This window comes from Salvelinus fontinalis, chromosome 23 (assembly GCF_029448725.1).
Source record: "Salvelinus fontinalis isolate EN_2023a chromosome 23, ASM2944872v1, whole genome shotgun sequence".
NCBI lineage: Eukaryota > Metazoa > Chordata > Actinopteri > Salmoniformes > Salmonidae > Salvelinus > Salvelinus fontinalis.
Window position 1 is genome coordinate 5162086 of NC_074687.1, and position 20532 is coordinate 5182617.

Genomic DNA, 20532 nt, shown 5'->3' on the forward strand with positions numbered 1-20532 from the left:
GTGTCTCTAATATGGTCATACATTGAGCAGGAGGTTAGGAAGTGCAGCTCAGTTTCCACCTCATTTTGTGGGCAGTGAGCACATAGCCTGTCTTCTCTTGAGAGCCATGTCTGCCTTTCTCAATAGCAAGGCTATGCTCCAGCAGTCTGATCCTCTCCTCTAGTGCTCTGTTCTTCTCCTGCTCTTGCTTTTTATATTGAAGTTTTCTCACCACAGTCCAGAGTGCAGATGTCTCTCTCCACCTCCAGCTCTCCGGGTCTGGTTAAGGGGGTGTTGTTGTCCTGGACTGTTGTCTGGGTCTATGCTGACTGGAGTGTAATCACCTGCTGTTCCAGCTTCACCTGCCTTACCTCCAGCTGGGTAAATGTGTGCTTCATTTCAATGAGGGGGTAGTACTCTGTGCTGGGGGGTTGACTTTCAGCTGGGGGTTGCTCGTCTGTGGGGTTATATAATGAAGAGGTCTGGTCTGACCCGCTCGGGGTGGGGGTATCTTTCTCAAAGGAGAGCTTCTCCTGCTGGGCTAATTCTTTGATTAGGTGAAAATCCAGCTGAAACTGTTTGGGGTTGCCCTGTACCATTACTGTTCCAGACTTATAGAGATTTATATTAGCTGACTCAGAGTCCTCGTTGCCTAGTATCCTGAGTTTCCACCCCTCGTTAACACCCCCTCTCTTAACAGAGTGTGTTAATATAGCACTGTGCCATGCCAGGAGATGGTCTGGTTAATATAGCACTGTGCCAGGGGATGGTCTGGTTAATATAGCACTGTGCCATGCCAGAGGATGGTCTGGTTAATATAGCACTGTGCCAGGGGATGGTCTGGTTAATATAGCACTGTGCCATGCCAGGAGATGGTCTGGTTAATATAGCACTGTGCCAGGGGATGGTCTGGTTAATATAGCACTGTGCCATGCCAGAGGATGGTCTGGTTAATATAGCACTGTGCCATGCCAGGGGATGGTCTGGTTAATATAGCACTGTGCCAGGGGATGGTCTGGTTAATATAGCACTGTGCCATGCCAGGGGATGGTCTGGTTAATATAGCACTGTGCCATGCCAGGGGATGGTCTGGTTAATATAGCACTGTGCCATGCCAGGGGATGGTCTGGTTAATATAGCACTGTGCCATGCCAGGGGATGGTCTGGTTAATATAGCACTGTGCCATGCCAGGAGATGGTCTGGTTAATATAGCACTGTGCCATGCCAGGGGATGGTCTGGTTAATATAGCACTGTGTCATGCCAGGGGATGGTCTGGTTAATATAGCACTGTGCCATGCCAGGGGATGGTCTGGTTAATATAGCACTGTGCCAGGGGATGGTCTGGTTAATATAGCACTGTGCCATGCCAGGGGATGGTCTGGTTAATATAGCACTGTGCCATGCCAGGGGATGGTCTGGTTAATATAGCACTGTGCCAGGGGATGGTCTGGTTAATATAGCACTGTGCCATGCCAGGGGATGGTCTGGTTAATATAGCACTGTGCCATGCCAGGGGATGGTCTGGTTAATATAGCACTGTGCCATGCCAGGGGATGGTCTGGTTAATATAGCACTGTGCCATGCCAGGAGATGGTCTGGTTAATATAGCACTGTGCCAGGGGATGGTCTGGTTAATATAGCACTGTGCCATGCCAGAGGATGGTCTGGTTAATATAGCACTGTGCCATGCCAGGAGATGGTCTGGTTAATATAGCACTGTGCCATGCCAGGGGATGGTCTGGTTAATATAGCACTGTGCCATGCAAGGGGATGGTCTGGTTAATATAGCACTGTGCCATGCCAGGAGATGGTCTGGTTAATATAGCACTGTGCCATGCCAGGGGATGGTCTGGTTAATATAGCACTGTGCCATGCCAGGGGATGGTCTGGTTAATATAGCACTGTGCCATGCCAGAGGATGGTCTGGTTAATATAGCACTGTGCCATGCCAGGGGATGGTCTGGTTAATATAGCACTGTGCCATGCCAGGGGATGGTCTGGTTAATATAGCACTGTGCCATGCCAGGGGATGGTCTGGTTAATATAGCACTGTGCCATGCCAGGGGATGGTCTGGTTAATATAGCACTGTGCCATGCCAGGGGATGGTCTGGTTAATATAGCACTGTGCCATGCCAGGGGATGGTCTGGGTAATATAGCACTGTGCCATGCCAGAGGATGGTCTGGTTAATATAGCACTGTGCCATGCCAGGGGATGGTCTGGTTAATATAGCACTGTGCCATGCCAGGGGATGGTCTGGTTAATATAGCACTGTGCCATGCCAGGGGATGGTCTGGTTAATATAGCACTGTGCCATGCCAGGGGATGGTCTGGTTAATATAGCACTGTGCCATGCCAGGGGATGGTCTGGTTAATATAGCACTGTGCCATGCCAGGGGATGGTCTGGGTAATATAGCACTGTGCCATGCCAGGGGATGGTCTGGTTAATATAGCACTGTGCCATGCAAGGGGATGGTCTGGTTAATATAGCACTGTGCCAGGGGATGGTCTGGTTAATATAGCACTGTGCCATGCCAGGGGATGGTCTGGTTAATATAGCACTGTGCCATGCCAGGGGATGGTCTGGTTAATATAGCACTGTGCCATGCCAGAGGATGGTCTGTGTGGAAGATGAGGTTGCTGATATTCCCATTTTTATAATAGTCAGTAAAAAGTGTCTCTTGATTTTCCATAAGGAGCTTAATTTTGTAATCTTTTCTTACCTTATCATTCTTTACATACACAGGGTACTGTATTTTAATTACCTCTGAACAGCGGGAGGCAGCTTCTAAGGCCTTTCCATTTGGTTGGAGTAGCCTGTGCGACTCTCCTGCCATTGTTGGGCTGAAGGACTTTGACACCTCTCACTTGACACGTCAGTGCTAATTGAAGGTGTATCAAGCTTGGCATCCTTCATTTAGCATTCAGTCCTTATAAAGTAATGTAGTGTATTTTTCTTCTTGGCTTTTGGAAATAAAATATAGTTTCAGACTAAACATTACTCACTCAGTTCCAGGTTGGATGGTGTTTTCAGGTTTCTGTTGTTTTCCAGAGAATTTGCTGTGTAGAATAATAATCCTTGGTAGTTGTAAACCTTCCAGGTGATTCCGTAATCCGCCCAAAATCGGGTTGTAGGTTTTGAGTTTTGATTTGAAGTGAAGTTTATCTAACTCTAAATCTATCTTTTTTTAAGAATATGCTGAAAAATGCAGGAGCTCATCTGATCATCTCTCACTGTCTCTCTCTCTCTCTCTCTCTCTCTCTCTCTCTCACTGTCTCTGTCTGTCTGTCTGTCTGTCTGTCTGTCTGTCTGTCTGTCGCTGTCTCTCTGTCTCTACACCTCACTCTCTCTCTCTCTCTCTTTCTGTCTCTATACCTCTCTCTGACTCTTTCTCTGTCTCTCTCCGTCTCTCTCTCTCTCCCCCTCTCTCTGTCTCTCAATTCAATTCAATTAAATTCAAGGGGCTTTATTGGCATGGGAAACATGTGTTAACATTGCCAAAGCAAGTGAGGTAGACAATACAATCTCTCTCTGTCTCTCTCCGTCTCTCTCTCTCTCTCTGTCGCTATATACCTCTCTCTCTGTCTCTCTCTCTCTGTCTCCCCTCTGTCTCACTCTGTTGCTCCATCTAATCCTTTACTCTCTCTCTCTTATTACACTTCCTGATTCTCTCTTTTCTCTCTTCCCTCACTCATATCAGCAATGCATTTCTCTCTTTATCCTCTCTTATTTTCTACCCCTTCCACCCATCACTCTATTTCTATACTATTCCTCCCTCTCTTCTTCTGTCCATATCTCCCTCCTCTCTTCCTCTCTTCTTCTATCCATCTCTCCCTCCTCTCTTCCTCTCTTCTTCTGTCCATATCTCCCTCCTCTCTTCCTCTCTTCTTCTATCCATATCTCCCTCCTCTCTTCCTCTCTTCTTCTGTCCATCTCTCCCTCCTCTCTTCCTCTCTTCTTCTGTCCATCTCTTCCTCCTCTCATCTTCTGCCCATCTGTTCCTCCTCTCGTCTTCTGTCCATATCTTACTCCTCTCTTCTTCTCATCTTCTGTCCATCTCTTCCTCCTCTCATCTTCTGTCCATCTCTTCCTCCTCTCATCTTCTGTCCATCTCTTCCTCTCATCTTCTGTCCATCTCTTCCTCCTCTCATCTTCTGCCCATCTGTTCCTCCTCTCATCTTCTGTCCATCTCTTCCTCCTCTCTACCTCTCATCCTCTGTCCATCTCTTCCTCCTCTCATCTTCTGTCCATCTCTTCCTCCTCTCATCTTATGTCCATCTGTTCCTCCTCTCATCTTCTGTCCATCTCTTCCTCCTCTCATCTTATGTCCATCTGTTCCTCCTCTCATCTTCTGTCCTTCTCTTCCTCCTCTCTACCTCTCATCCTATGTCCATCTCTTCTTCTTCTCATCTGTTGTCCATCTCTTCCTCCTCTCTACCTATCATCCTCTGTCCATCTCTTCCTCCTCTCATCTTCTGTCCATCTCTTCCTCCTCTCATCTTCTGTCCATCTGTTCCTCCTCTCATCTTCTGTCCATCTCTTCCTCCTCTCTTCCTCTTTTTTTCTGTCCATCTCTCCATCCTCTCTCCCTCTCTTCTTCTGTCCATATCTCCCTCCTCTCTTCCTCTCTTCTTCTGTCCAACTCTCCTTCCTCTCATCTTCTGTCCATCTCTTCCTCCTCTCTTCCTTTCATCTTCTGTCCATCTCTTCATCCTCTCATCTTCTGTCCATCTCTTCCTCCTCTCTTCCTCTTTTTTTCTGTCCATCTCTCCCTCCTCTCTTCCTCTCTGCTTCTGTCCAACTCTCCTTCCTCTCTTCCTCTCTTCCTCTCTGCTTCTGTCCATATCTCCCTCCTCTCTTCCTCTCTTCTTCTGTCCAACTCTCCTTCCTCTCTTCCTTTCATCTTCTGTCAATCTCTTCCTCCTCTCTTCCTTTCATCTTCTGTCCATCTCTCCCTCCTCTCTTCCTTTCATCTTCTGTCCATCTCTACCTCCTCTCTTCCTATTTTTTTCTGTCCATCTCTCCCTCCTCTCTTCCTCTCTGCTTCTGTCCATATCTCCCTCCTCTCTTCCTCTCTTCTTCTGTCCATATCTCCCTCCTCTCTTCCTCTCTTCTTCTGTCCAACTCTCCTTCCTCTCTTCCTTTCACCTTCTGTCCATCTCTTCCTCCTCTCTTCCTTTCATCTTCTGTCCATCTCTCCCTCCTCTCTTCCTTCATTTTCTGTCCATCTCTCCTTCCTCTCATCTTCTGTCCATCTCTTCCTCCTCTCATCTTCTGTCCATCTCTTCCTCCTCTCATCTTCTGTCCAACTCTTCCTCCTCTCTTCCTCTCATCTTCTGTCCATCTCTCCTTCCTCTCATCTTCTGTCCATCTCTTCCTCTCATCTTCTGTCCATCTCTCACTCCTCTCTTCCTTTCATCTTCTGTCCATCTCTTCCTCCTCTCTTCCTTTCATCTTCTGTCCATCTCTTCGTCCTCTCATCTTCTGTCCATCTCTACCTCCTCTCTTCCTATTTTTTTCTGTCCATCTCTCCCTCCTCTCTTCCTCTCTGCTTCTGTCCATATCTCCCTCCTCTCTTCCTCTCTTCTTCTATCCATCTCTCCCTCCTCTCTTCCTCTCTTCTTCTGTCCATATCTCCCTCCTCTCTTCCTCTCTTCTTCTGTCCAACTCTCCTTCCTCTCTTCCTTTCATCTTCTGTCCATCTCTTCCTCCTCTCTTCCTTTCATCTTCTGTCCATCTCTCCTTCCTCTCATCTTCTGTCCATCTCTTCCTCTCATCTTCTGTCCATCTCTCTCTGCTCTCTTCATACTGCTGTTGATTGAGTCAATTAGCTGCAGAATGAATCATTGGGGACCAGGTAATGATTTACACACCATATAAACACCATAGCTTCATTCAGCGAAGCGATAAGGAGGTAAGGAGAGAGGGAAGGAGGGAGTGAAGGAAGGATAGGGGGAATAAGGAAGGGTAGTCAGAGGGGAAATAAATATCTCTGATTTACAACGCAGCTACATGATTCAGCATGTACGTTTAAGTGCTTCATTTTGTGTCGCTACCTGGCTCCTTCTACAAATGCAGTAGAGGCAGAGTAATGCCAGTTTCTTGGGGGATTATCACAAATGTATAGGCGCTGAGGAAACTGGGTCACTGTGAGCCTGAATGGTGAGACTGTAGTAGTAATCCTATAAATCAATATCCCCTCAGTATCCAGTAATCACAACCCTAATAGACCACACTTTTATACCTCTTTCTCTTAACAAGCACACGTGCACAGACACATACACACGCTTATCCATAACCGCCCCCCAAACATACATTCTCTCTCTCTCTCTCTCTCTCTCTCTCTCTCTCTCTCTCTCTCTCTCTCTCTCTCTCTCTCTCTCTCTCTCTCTCTCTCTCTCTCTCTCTCTCTCTCTCTCTCTCTCTCTCTCTCTCTCTCTCTCTCTTCTCTATGGCTGTCAATAGTATTCTCCTGGTGAAGGAGCTGCCCCATCTAATTCCCCGTCACTCCCTCAGCCTCCCACCAATTATTGATGCAATGGTGCATGTATCTAATGCAGTGCTCTGATGAGCACCTCAACCCTGCGGGGAACTGGGCAGAGGGGAGAGGGAGAGAGGATGGGAAAAGGGAGCTCATGTCAAATCAACTCATACACGTGTTTAGCAGATGTTATTGCGGGTGTAGCAAAATGCTTGTGCTTCTAGTTCCGACAGTGCAGTAATCTAACAATTACACAACATATACCTAATACAAATAAATCTAGTAAAGGAAGGGGATTAAGAATATAAAAATATATGGATGAGCAAGGTCAGAGTAGCATATAATAAGATACAGTAGAATAGTATAGGATAATGCAAGATATGTAAACATTATTAAAGTGACTAGTGTTACATTTATTAAAGTGGCCAGTGATTTCAAGTCTAAGTATATAGGCAGCAGCCTCTATGTGCTAGTGATGGCTGTGTAACAGTCTGATGGCCTTGAGATAAAAGCTGTTTTTCAGTTTCTCAGTCCCAGCTTTGATGCACCTGTAATGACCTCGCCATCTAGATGATAGCAGGGTGAACAGGCAGTGGCTCGGGGTGGTTGTTGTCCTTGATGATCTTTTTGGCCTTCCTGTGACATCGGGTGCTGTAGGTGTCCTGGAGGGCAGGTAGTTTGCCCCCGGTGTTGCTTTGGGCAGACCGCACCACACTCTGGAGAGCCTTGCGGTTAAGGGCGGTGCAGTTGCCGTACCAAGCGGTGATACAGCCCGACAGGATGCTCTAGATTGTGCATCTGTAAAAGTTTGTGAGGGTTTTAGGTGACAAGCCAAATTTCTTCAGCCTCATGAGGTTGAAGAGGCGCTGTTGCGCCTTCTTCACCACACTGTCTGTGTGAGTGGACCATTTCAGTTTGTCAGTGATGTGTACGTCAAGGAACTTGAAGCTTTCTACCTTCTCCACTGTGGTCCTGTTGATGTGGATAGGGGGGTGCTCCCTCTGCTGTTTCCTTAAGTCCACAATCATCTCCTTTGTTTTGTTGACGTTGAGTGAGAGGTTGTTTTCCAGGCACCACACTCCCAGGGCCCTCACCTCCTCCCTATTGGCTGTCTCGTCATCGTTGGTAATCAAGCCTACTACTGCAAACTTGATGATTGAGTTGGAGACGTGCTTGGCCACGCAGTCATGGGTGAACAGGGAGTACAGGAGGGGACTGAGCACGCACCCTTGTGGAGCACCGTCAGAAAGTCCAGGACTGAGTTGCACATGGCGGGGTTCAGACCCAGGGCATCAAGCTTAATGATGAGCTTGGAGGGTACTATGGTGTTGAATACTGAGCTATAGTCAATGAACAGCATTCTTACATAAAAAAAGATTTGAACCCTCATTTAACTAGGCAAGTCAGTTAAGAACACATTCTTATTTACAATGACGGCCTACCGGGGAACAGTGGGTTAACTGTGTTGTTCAGGGGCAGAACGACAGATTTTTACTTTGTCGGTTACTGGCCCAACGCTCTAAACACTAGGCAACCTGCCACCTCGATAGGAATACATAGGTCTTCCTCTTGTCCAGATGGGATAGGGCAGTGTGCAGTGCGATGGCGATTGCATCGTCTGTGGATCTATTGGGGCGTTAAGCAAATTGAAGTGGGTCTAGGGTATCAGGTAGGGTGGAGGTGATATGATCATTGGCTAGTATCTCAAAGCACTTCATGATGACAGACGTGAGTGCTACGGGGTGATTGTCATTTAGTTCAGTTACCTTAGCTTTCTTGGGTACAGGAACAATGGTGGACATCTTGAAGCAAGTGGGGACAGCAGACTGGGATAGGGAGCGATTGAATATGTCCGTAAACACACCAGCCAGCTGGTCTGCGCATGCTCTGAGGACGTGGCTAGGGATGCCATCTGGGCCAGCAGCCTTGCGAGGGTTGACACGCCTAACCCTCCTGCTGTGATCTGGTCAAATTGGACCAGTTTACAAGTTTTCTCTCATGACTTTGTCCACACAGGGCACCTGAACACAGAAAATACATTTTGATGATTTTCATTACATTTTGGGTGTTTTATTTAACTTTTGTACACCTGTGGTGTTCCCATTCAAAAATTACCAGTCATTAGAAATGTATGGGTGAGACTACAATTTTGTATAAGATTGAGTTCAGGCACATGCCCATTCATCAGATGGACACACTTCCTCTCCAAGACCGCCACATGCATGTGTGTTTGAGCACACATACACCTCACTCCCCTTTTTACATTTTATTTCACCTTTATTTAACCAGGTAGGCTAGTTGAGAACAAGTTCTCATTTGCAACCTGGCCAAGATAAAGCAAAGCAGTACGACACAAACAACAACACAGAGTTACACATGGAATAAACAAGCGTACAGTCAATAACACAATAGAAAAAAAGAAAATCTATATACAGTGTGTGCAAATGGCGTGAGGAGGTAAGGCAATAAATAGGCTGTAGTAGCGAAGTAATTACAATTTTTTCTTGGCTTCCATCGCAAACACAACGGAAACCTTTCCCCAATAGAATCTTTCCCCCACGGGAACCACACCTGTTGGCATTCTCACAAACAATTGCAACAATGTTTTAATAATATATAGAGCCTTTCTCGCAGCTCTGGTATATAAAGCTTTTTTGAGGCCTTGCTCACAATTCATTCTGTGGAAGCACAATGACCAAACAATATACTCTACGTTAGGCTCTTGATCATATCTTTGATCATGACACACGTGAGGAGGAGAGAGTCCTTGTTAAACTTTGACACAAAGTAGTCTGTGATAAATAGCACAATATGTTTCATCTGAGTATTTGTTATAGTAAAAATAATCCATACATTATGCTTTTTTTACTCAAAAAGAAGTTATATGCGCTCAGGTCAATGAGGCCTACAGGCCTTGAATAGCAAATAGAAGTTCAAAACTTGAAATGTTCACAAGAACTTAAGTTAATAAAAAGATCTAACACAACAGTAGGTGAAAATGTATTATTATCGATTTAAACTCAGCAAAAAAAGAAACGTCCTCTCACTGTCAACCGCGTTTATTTTCAGCAAAGTTAACATGTGTAAATATTTGTATAAACATAACAAGATTCAACAACTGAGACATAAACTGAACAAGTTCCACAGACATGTGACTGACAGAAATTTAATAATGTGTCCCTGAACAAAGGGGGGGCAAAATCAAAAGTAACAGTCAGTATCTGGTGTGGCCCCCAGCTGCATTAAGTACAGCAGTGCATCTCCTCCTCATGGACTGCACCAGATTTGCCCGTTCTTGCTGGGAGATGTTACCATGTAACATCTTATTTCTGGGGGGAATGGCCCTAGCCCTCATCCTCCGATCCAACAGGTCCCAGACGTGCTCAATGGGATTGAGATCCGGGCTCTTCGCTGGCCATGGTAGAACACTGACATTCCTGTCTTGCAGGAAATCACACACAGAACGAGTAGTATGGCTGGTGGCATTGTCATGCTGGAGGGTCATGTCAGGATGAGCCTGCAGGAAGGGTACCACATGAGGGAGGAGGATGTCTTCCCTGTAACGCACAGTGTTGAGATTGCCTGCAATGACAACAAGCTCAGTCCAATGATACTGTGACACACCGCCCCAGACCATAATGGACCCTCCACCTCCAAATCGATCCCGCTCCAGAATACAGGCCTCGGTGTAACGCTCATTTCTTCGATGATAAACGCGAATCCGACAATCACTGGTGAGACAAAACCGCGACTCGTCAGTGAAGATAACTTTTTTGCCAGTCCTGTCTGGTCCAGCGACGGTGGGTATGCACCCATAGGCAACGTCGTTGCCAGTGATGTCTGGTGAGGACCTGCCTTACAGCAGGCCTACAAGCCCTCAGTCCAGCCTCTTTCAGCCTATTGCGGACAGTCTGGGCACTGGAGGATTGTGCGTTCCTGGTGTAACTCGGGCAGTTGTTGTTGCCATCCTGTACTTGTCCCGCAGGTGTAATGTTTGGATGTACTGATCCTGTGCAGGTGTTGTTACACGTGGTCTGCCACTGCGAGGATGATCAGCTGTCTGTCCTGTCTCCCTATAGCACTGTCTTAGGCATCTCACAGTATGGACATTGCCATTTATTATTTATTATTTATTTATTATTTTCTTTTTTTTCTGAGTTTATAATCAGCTATAATGGGGGCAGTCATTTTGGACTGGGAACACAGAATAAATGAACATGAAACGAACACAACAGGAGGGTTAACTTCTTCTGGCTGCAGCCCGAGGCCGGCCACAATATGACAACAGCCACTTCAAGTGCAGGGCGCGAAATTCAAAATATATTTTTTTGAAATATTTAACTTTCACACATTAACAAGTCCAATACAGCAAATGAAAGGTACACATCTTGTGAATCCAGCCAACATGTCCGATTTTTAAAATGTTTTACAGCGAAAACAGCACGTATATTTATGTTAGCTCACCACCAAATACAAAAAAGGACAGACATTGTTCACAGCACAGGTAGCATGCACAAAGCCAACCTAACTAACCAAGAACCAACCAAACTAACCAACAAACAACTTCATCAGATGACAGTCTTATAACATGTTATTCAATAAATCTATGTTTTGTTCGAAAAATGTGCATATTTCAGGTATAAATCATAGTTTACATTGCAGCTACAATCAGAAATTGCGCCGAAAGCAGCCAGAATAATTACAGACACCAACGTCAAATACCTAAATACTCATCATAAAACATTTCTGAAAAATACATAGTGTACAGCAAATGAAAGACAGGCATCTTGTGATTCCAGCCAATATTTCCGATGTATTAAGTGTTTTACAGCGAAAACACAATATAGCGTTATATTAGCTTACCACAATAGCCAGAAACACAAGCCATTCCCCAGTAGCAAAGGTTAGCGATCGTAACAAACCAGCAAAAGATATATAATTTTTGACTAACCTTGATAAGCTTCATCAGATGACAGTCCTATAACATCAGGTTATACATACACTTATGTATTGTTCGAAAATGTGCATATTTAGAGCTGAAATCAGTGGTTATACATTGTGCTAATGTAGCATATTTTTCCCACAACGTCCGGATATTTTTCTGGCACTTTTTCTGACACACATATTCTGACCAAATAGCTATTCATAAACACAACAAAAAAAAACATGTTGTATAGGAAATGATAGATACACTAGTTCTTAATGCAATCGCCGTGTTAGAATTCTAAAAATAACTTAATTACGACATACAGCTTAGGTATAGCGAGAGAGTACCCAAAAGCTAGGCGCAAACGACTAGCACAACATGTTCGACAGATATATGAAATAGCATCATAAAATGGGTCCTACTTTTGCTGATCTTTTATCAGAATGTTGTACAAGGGGTCCTTTGTCCAGAACAATCGTTGTTTGGATTTAGAACGGCCTTTTTTTTCCTCTCGATTTAGCAAGCACACTTGCCAAGTGGCGCGAATCTCTCCATGTCAACAAACGGAAGAGAACGGAACACGGCAAAACTCCCGAAAAAATGTCAATAATCTGATTAAACTATATTGAAAAAACATACTTTATGATGATATTGTCACATGTTTCAAATAAAATCAAAGCCGGAGATAGTAGTCGCCTACAACGACAGCTTTTCAGAAGGCAATCCCCGGTTCCTTCTCGCGCCTTCCTGAAAACAGGAAATGGGTGACACGTCATTCCAAGAGGATTTATTCCACTTCAGACCAAGATAAACACCTCATTTCTTCTCTCACTGCCTCTTGACATCTAGGGGAAGGTGTATGACGTGCATGTATACTAATACGTATCATGCCCATTTATAGGCAGAACCTAGAACAGAGCCTCGATTTCAGACTTTCCACTTCCTGGTCAGGAAGTTTGTGCCAAATGAGTTCTCTTTTACTCACAGATATAATTCAAACGGTTTTAGAAACTAGAGAGTGTTTTCTATCCAATAGTAATAATAATATGCATATTGTACGAGCAAGAATTGAGTACGAGGCCGTTTGAAATGGGCACCTTTTATCTGGCTACTCAATACTGCCCCTGCAGCCCAAACAGGTTAAATGTCTTACTCAAGGAGAGCCCACAGTCCTTGGTAGCGGGCCGCGTTGGTGACACTGTGATATCCTCAAAGATGGGCAAAGAAGGTGTTTAGTTTGTCTGGAAGCAAGACGTTGGTGTCCGCGACGTGGCTGGTTTTCTTTTTGTAGTCCGTGATTTCCTGTAGACCCTGCCACATACGTCTTGTGTCTGAGCCGTTGAATTGCTACTCCACTTTGTCTCTATACTGACGTTTTGCCTGTTTGATTGCCTTGCGGAGGAAATAACTACACTGTTTGTGTTCTGACATATTCCCAGTCAACTTGCCATGGTTAAATGTGATGGTTTACGCTTTCCATGTTGCAGTTTCTGGTTTGGGTTGGTTTTAATAGTCACAGTGGGTACAACATCTCCTATACACTTTCTCATAAACTCAGACACCATATCAGTGTATTCGTCAAGGTTATAGGACAGGGGTTAAAAGAGAGTGGAAAGAGAGGGGAGGGGATGAGGGTCAGGGCATGATTACCTGGGCCTGACTTACTAGTCAGAAGAGAACATCTATCATGTGATTCCAGCTCAGTGGTCACTACAATATCAGCCACACCATACACAGTTGCACCTGTGCAGCAATACTTTGTCTATGTAAAGCCCAACTCATGGCAGAGCCATATTGGAGTGACATGCAGAAGAGGCCTTAGTAAAACGTAGAGTAACAGAAAACAAGTTTCTTTTTGTCCCTCCCTATTGTAGTCTGTTGTCTTCTGTTTGGTCCCAAATGAATAGGACCCATGTCTCAGTGGAAGAATCAGTAAGATAAGAAGAATAGAAGGACAGAGGAATAATATCTACACAGTAAACTCTTAGAACTAAAGGGGCCTGGAAGAACCTCTTGGGTTGCCACACTGGTGGAACCAATCTGAAAAAGGTCTCCGAGGAACATCTGTGTTAAGGATTAAACCAGAACCTTTTTGTGATGGGAGGGGTTCAACTTTGAACCTTTTTAATAATATATATATATATATATATATATATATATATATATATATATATATATATATATATATATATATATTGTAGAGGTGGCAGCCTATCAGATTTTTGGTCACCTGTTAGCGTAAATGTAATTCCTTTCCATCATGTTAAGTTTGTACACTGCAAAGTAAAGTGTTCCTTGAATACTTATGCATATTACATATTTTAATATAATTGTAATATTGCCGATTTACATACAGCAATGAGGTGGTAACTCTTCCAACTTTAGGACTTGCAAAGACTCTTCAGAAACTCCTACACCTCTGTTAGCATCATTGAAGCTACAAAATTGTCAGTATTCACATTAACATGTGATGACAATACAACAGAACAGATTATAACAGGAATGACCTTTACACTAACCGGTGGCCCCCAAAAATAATATATATATATATTAAAGCCACGCCTCCACTCCAGGGTTCTTCCAGGAACCCATTGCTTCACTGAACCATTCAAGTATCCTCCAAGAACCCCTCAACTAACCAAAGGTGAAAATATGAATATGAATATTCTTGAGGAGCTCCAGGGTTCCTTGAGTTATCATTGAGAGAGAGAGAGAGAGAGAGAGAGAGAGAGAGAGAGAGAGAGAGAGAGAGAGAGAGAGAGAGAGAGAGAGAGAGAGAGAGAGAGAGAGAGAGAGAGAGAGAGAGAGAGAGAGAGAGAGAGAGAGAGAGAGAGAGAGAGAGAGAGAGAGAGAGAGAGAGACCAGCCTTCTAGCTAGCTAGCTGCTTGGTCCTTTCCTTAATTCACCCTGTTTTAAATGACTCTGCTAATGTGCACTGATTGAGGACAGCAATCAGTCTAGTGCTCTCTTCGCTTTTTCCTTTCTCTTTACTCTCCTCTTTCACTTGCTCTGTCTTCTCTCACTCTTTACTTCCTTTTCTCTCCCCGCCTCTGCCTCAATCACTCTCCACCTCGCCGTCACTCTCTCTCCTCTACCACTCTGGCTCGAAGCTCTCAGCCGTCTCAGTAAATCATCCAGTAAAATGGACTCACTTGTGAATCAAATACAGCAGTAGGGAACATACACATACACACACACATACACACAGAGGTACACACACACAGAGGTATGGACACACACACACACACACACACAAAGAGGCACGCACACAAACACAGTGGCACACACACACATATACACACACATAGAGGCACACACACACACACAGAGACACGCACACAAACACACAGAGACACACACAGAGGCACACACACACGCCCACACAGAGAGGCATGCACATACACACACACACACACACACAGAGGCACGCACACACACACATGGACACACAGAAGCATACATACAAACGCACATACTGAAACACTTAATTATCTTTCTCCTTCTTCCATTCATCCTCTTCACCCACATGAAAAGATACTACAGTTTACTATAGAACACTACAGTACTTACTATAGAATGATGTAGTAAACTGTAGTATACAGTGTTGTGGAATACTATGCTACACACTGTAGTATCCCTCAACCATGTATAGTACCTACCATAATAGAATGTTGTAGAATAATATAGTAAATACTACAGAATTGTCCGCAACTACACCACAATCCACAAAAACACTATAGTAAATATTATAGGCTATGCTACACTACAGCATTTATTGTGCGTATACCCTGCCTATTCCCCTCCCCCATATCACAATTTATGCCACCAATTAGTGAGAAACCTACATGCCAAGTATAGACCATATATTGTGTTCCCTACAGGTTATAGAAAACTATCTGTTCAGACCACCCGTTCGACCCATCTACAGGTTATAGAAAACTATCTGTTCAGACCACCCGTTCTACCCATCTACAGGTTATAGAAAACTATCTGTTCAGACCACCCGTTCTACCCATCTACAGGTTATAGAAAACTATCTGTTCAGACCACCCGTCCTACCCATCTACAGGTTATAGAAAACTATCTGTTCAGACCACCCGTTCTACCCATCTACAGGTTATAGAAAACTATCTGTTCAGACTACCCGTTCTACCCATCTACAGGTTATAGAAAACTATCTGTTCAGACCACCCCTCCTACCCATCTACAGGTTATAGAAAACTATCTGTTCAGACCACCCCTCCTACCCATCTACAGGTTATAGAAAACTATCTGTTCAGACCACCCGTTCTACCCATCTACAGGTTATAGAAAACTATCTGTTCAGACCACCCGACCTACCCATCTACAGGTTATAGAAAACTATCTGTTCAGACCACCCGTTCTACCCATCTACAGGTTATAGAAAACTATCTGTTCAGACCACCCGTCCTACCCATCTACAGGTTATAGAAAACTATCTGTTCAGACCACCCGTTCTACCCATCTACAGGTTATAGAAAACTATCTGTTCAGACCACCCGTCCTACCCATCTACAGGTTATAGAAAACTATCTGTTCAGACCACCCGTCCTACCCATCTACAGGTTATAGAAAACTATCTGTTCAGACCACCCGTTCTACCCATCTACAGGTTATAGAAAACTATCTGTTCAGACCACCCGTTCTACCCATCTACAGGTTATAGAAAACTATCTGTTCAGACCACCCCTCCTACCCATCTACAGGTTATAGAAAACTATCTGTTCAGACCACCCGTTCTACCCATCTACAGGTTATAGAAAACTATCTGTTCAGACCACCCGTTCTACCCATCTACAGGTTATAGAAAACTATCTGTTCAGACCACCCCTCCTACCCATCTACAGGTTATAGAAAACTATCTGTTCAGACCACCCGTCCTACCCATCTACAGGTTATAGAAAACTATCTGTTCACACCACCCGTTCTACCCATCTACAGGTTATAGAAAACTATTTGTTCAGACCACCCGTTCTACCCATCTACAGGTTATAGAAAACTATCTGTTCAGACCACCCGTTCTACCCATCTACAGGTTTTAGAAAACTATCTGTTCAGACCACCCGTTCTACCCATCTACAGGTTATAGAAAACGATCTGTTCAGACCACCCGTTCTACCCATCTACAGGTTTTAGAAAACTATCTGTTCAGACCACCCGTTCTACCCATCTACAGGTTATAGAAAACTATTTGTTCAGACCACCTGTTCTACCCATCTACAGGTTTTAGAAAACTATCTGTTCAGACCACCCGTCTACCCATCTACAGGTTATAGAAAACTATCTGTTCAGACCACCCGTTCTACCCATCTACAGGTTATAGAAAATGTGCTCTTTTAGTATTTGTCCAAAAGGTTTCCTGAAGGAGAAAGGCTCCACTTCTATGTCAAAGATAATTAAACAAAAACACTACAGTATTTTATTTTATTTGGGCAATCCCTTTTTTTTTTTTTTGGGGCAATCCCTACATCAGTAAACACTTTCTGTTCTCTTCTCTATTATCTGTTGTCTGTGTGTTATCCCAGACCAGACCAGCAGACCAGACCAGACCAGCAGACCAGCCCAGACCAGCCCAGACCAGCGCAGACCAGCCCAGACCAGCAGACCAGCCCTGACCAGACCAGCAGACCAGCCCAGACCAGCGCAGACAAGACCAGACCAGCCCAGACCAGACCAGCCCAGACCAGACCAGCAGACCAGCCCAGACCAGCGCAGACAAGCGCAGACCAGCCCAGACCAGCCCAGACCAGCGCAGACCAGCGCAGACCAGACCAGACCAGCAGACCAGCCCTGACCAGACCAGCAGACCAGCCCAGACCAGCACAGACCAGCAGACCAGACCAGCCGAGCCGACCAGACCAGCCAACCAGCCCAGACCAGACCAGCAGACCAGCCCAGACCAGCGCAGACCAGACCAGCCGACCAGACCAGCCCAGACGAGCCGACCAGACCAGCCGACCAGCGCAGACCAGCCCAGACCAGCAGACCAGCGCAGACCAGCCCAGACCAGCTGACCAGCCAACCAGCTCTGTCCAGACCAGCCGACCAGCCCAGACCAGACCAGCCAACCAGCTCTGTCCAGACCAGCCGACCAGCCCAGCCGACCAGACCAGCAGACCAGCCCAGACCAGCGCAGACCAGACCAGCCGACCAGACCAGCCCAGACGAGCTGACCAGATCAGCCGACCAGCCCAGAACAGACCAGACCAGCAAACCAGCGCAGACCAGCCCAGACCAGCTGACCAGCCAACCAGCTCTGTCCAGACCAGCCGACCAGCCCAGACCAGACCAGCCAACCAGCTCTGTCCAGACCAGCCGACCAGCCCAGCCATGACCAGACCAGCAGACCAGACCAGATCAGCCAACCAGCCCTGTCCAGACCAGCCGAACACACCAGACTAGTCCACATGGTTTAGACTGAAACATTTAACGCTGGATTAACAGGGACCAGCTGCAGAGGTTTTACCACGGCTAGGGGAGGTTAGAGGCGATCACCCACTTCATGTGAAGGGAGGGAAGGATGAGCGTGGAGAGGGGGAGATGGTTAGAGGGACAATAGCTAGGAGCTAGGTCAGATGATGAGTAAGAGGAGAAACCTCAATCCATTTCATCCCTCTCTCCTTCTCTCTCTCCTTTCTCTCTCTACTTTCTCTCTCTCATTCTCTGTCTCCTTCTCTCTCTTTTTCTCTCTCCTTTCTCTCTCTCCTTTCTCTCTCCTCTCTCTCCTTCTCTCTCTCTCTCTTGTCTCTCTCTGTCTCCCACCCTCTCTCTCCACTCATTCTCTTCATTCTCTCTCTGTTATGACAGTGTATGAATGATGAAGAGCAGCTTGCATATTTTATATTTGCACATTGGTTTTACCTTGGACATATTCTGATGCAAGCCTTGTACCGAAACTACAGTAGTTTCAGGTTCAAGTTTGATTGTCTCAGGTACAGTGAAATGCTTAACTTGCAAGCCCTACCCAGCAGTACATTATTCAATATCAAAATAGTATTACATTTTTTTAACCTTTATTTAATATTTCTTATTTCTTATGGCTACAGGGGCAGTATTGAGTAGCTTGGATGAAAAGGTGCCCAGAGGTGCCCAGAGTAAACTATCTGCTCCTCAGTTCCAGTTGCTAATTTATGCATATTGAGTATAACAAAACTCATATGGCAGGCAAAAAACTGAGAAAAAATCCAAACAGGAAGTGGGAAATCTGAGGTTTGTAGGTTTTTAACTCATCGCCTATCGAATACACAGTGGGATATGGGTCATTTTGCACTTCCTACGGCTTCCACTAGATGTCAACAGTCGTTAGAACCTTGTCTGATGCTTCTACTGTGAAGTGGGGCCGAAGGAGAGGGGATTGAGTAAGGTCTACCATGACCTGAACATGCGCTGACCATGCGCATTCATGTGAGAGGGAGCTCTGTTCTATCGCATTTCTGAAGGCAAAAGAATTCTCCGGTTGGAACATTATTGAAGATGTATGTTAAAAACATTCTAAAGATTGATTCAATACATCGTTTGACATGTTTCTACTGACTTTTACGGAAATGTTTGACAGTTCGTCTGCTTTTAGTGAACGCGCTTCGTGACTTTGGATTTGTTTACCAAACGCGCTAACAAAAGTAGCTATTTGGACATAAATGATGGACATTACCGAACAAATCAAACATTTATTTTGGAACTGGGAATCATGGGAGTGCATTCTGATGAAGATCATCAAAGGTAAGTGAAAATGTATAATGTTATTTCTGACTTCTGTTGACTGCACAATATGGCGGGTACCTGTATGGCTTGATTGGGCTCTGAGCGCCGACCTCAGATTATTGCATGGTTTTTGCTTTGTCTGTAAAGCTTTTTTGAAATCTGACACAGCGGTTGCATTAAGGAGAAGTGGATCTAAAATTCCATGTATAACACTTTTTATAACGTTTATTATGAGTATTTCTGGAAATTGATGTGGCTCTCTGCAAAATCACTGGATGTTTTTGGAACTACTGAACATAACGCGCCAATGTATACTGAGATTTTTTTTATATAAATATGAACTTTACCGAACAAAACATACATGTATTGTGTAATAGGAAGTCCTATGAGTGTCATCTGATGAAGATCATCAAAGGTTAGTGATTCATTTTATCTCTATTTCTGCTTTTTGTGACTCCTGTCTTTGGCTGGAAAAATGGCTGTGTTTTTCTGTGATTTGGCGGTGACCTAACATAATCGTTTGTGGTGCTTTCGCTGTAAAGCCTTTTTTTTAAATCGGACACGTTGGTGGGATTAACAACAAGATTACCTTTAAAATGATATAAGATAGTTGTATGTTTTGAGGAATTTTAATTACGAGATTTCTGTTGTTTGAATTTGGCGCCCTGCACTTTCACTGGCTGTTGTCATATCGATCCCGTTAACGGGATTGCAGCCCTAAGAAGTTTTAACTAGGCAAGTCAAAACGAATTCTTATTTATAATGAAAGCATTGGAACAGTGGGTTAACTGCCTTATTCAGGGGCAGAATGACAGATTTTTACCTTTGTCAGCTCGGGGATTCGATCTAGCAACTTTTTGGTTAGTGGCCCAACGCTCTAACCACTAGGCTACCTGCCGCCCCAGTATAACTAATAATGAAAAACGAATAAAAAACACGAGAAATAAGAAATAGGGGGGGTGTCGACAACAACAGAAGAATTTAAGATGTATACAGGGTCAGCTAGGTAGATATGTACATGTAGGCAGGGAATAGGAGAAAGTGAGTGTTAGCAGGATAACTAATAATAATAATTCAATACAATATTATATAGTACTACACAATACTCCTTGAAGCCTCCTGGGGCTTTATCACCAAACAAGCTGCAGAACTGAAGTCCAACAGCAGGATCTGTATTAGCAAAACAGCTCGACAAAATCCCCTGGCTTATTCCAGAGTCACAAAATAAAAACAAATGAATATGTGTTTTGGATTACGCACATTGAACAAGCAATTCCCACACTCTTCACTCACTCCAGGTCAGATCTTGGGGAAAGTAAAAATGGAAAAGTAAAATAAGTAATTGGTCTACACGGACAAGTTCTGGCCTGGTTTAGATCTTATCTGTCGGAAAGATATCAGTTTGTCTCTGTGAATGGT

At 44.6% G+C, this 20532-nt stretch overlaps 1 protein-coding gene across 5 annotated transcripts in view; it reads right to left on the bottom strand.

Moving 5' to 3' along the window:
* The window catches only part of LOC129820755 (interleukin-1 receptor accessory protein-like 1-B), a 473510-nt gene that overhangs the window by 346443 nt on the left and 106535 nt on the right, over positions 1-20532 (bottom strand). The window lies entirely within an intron of this gene.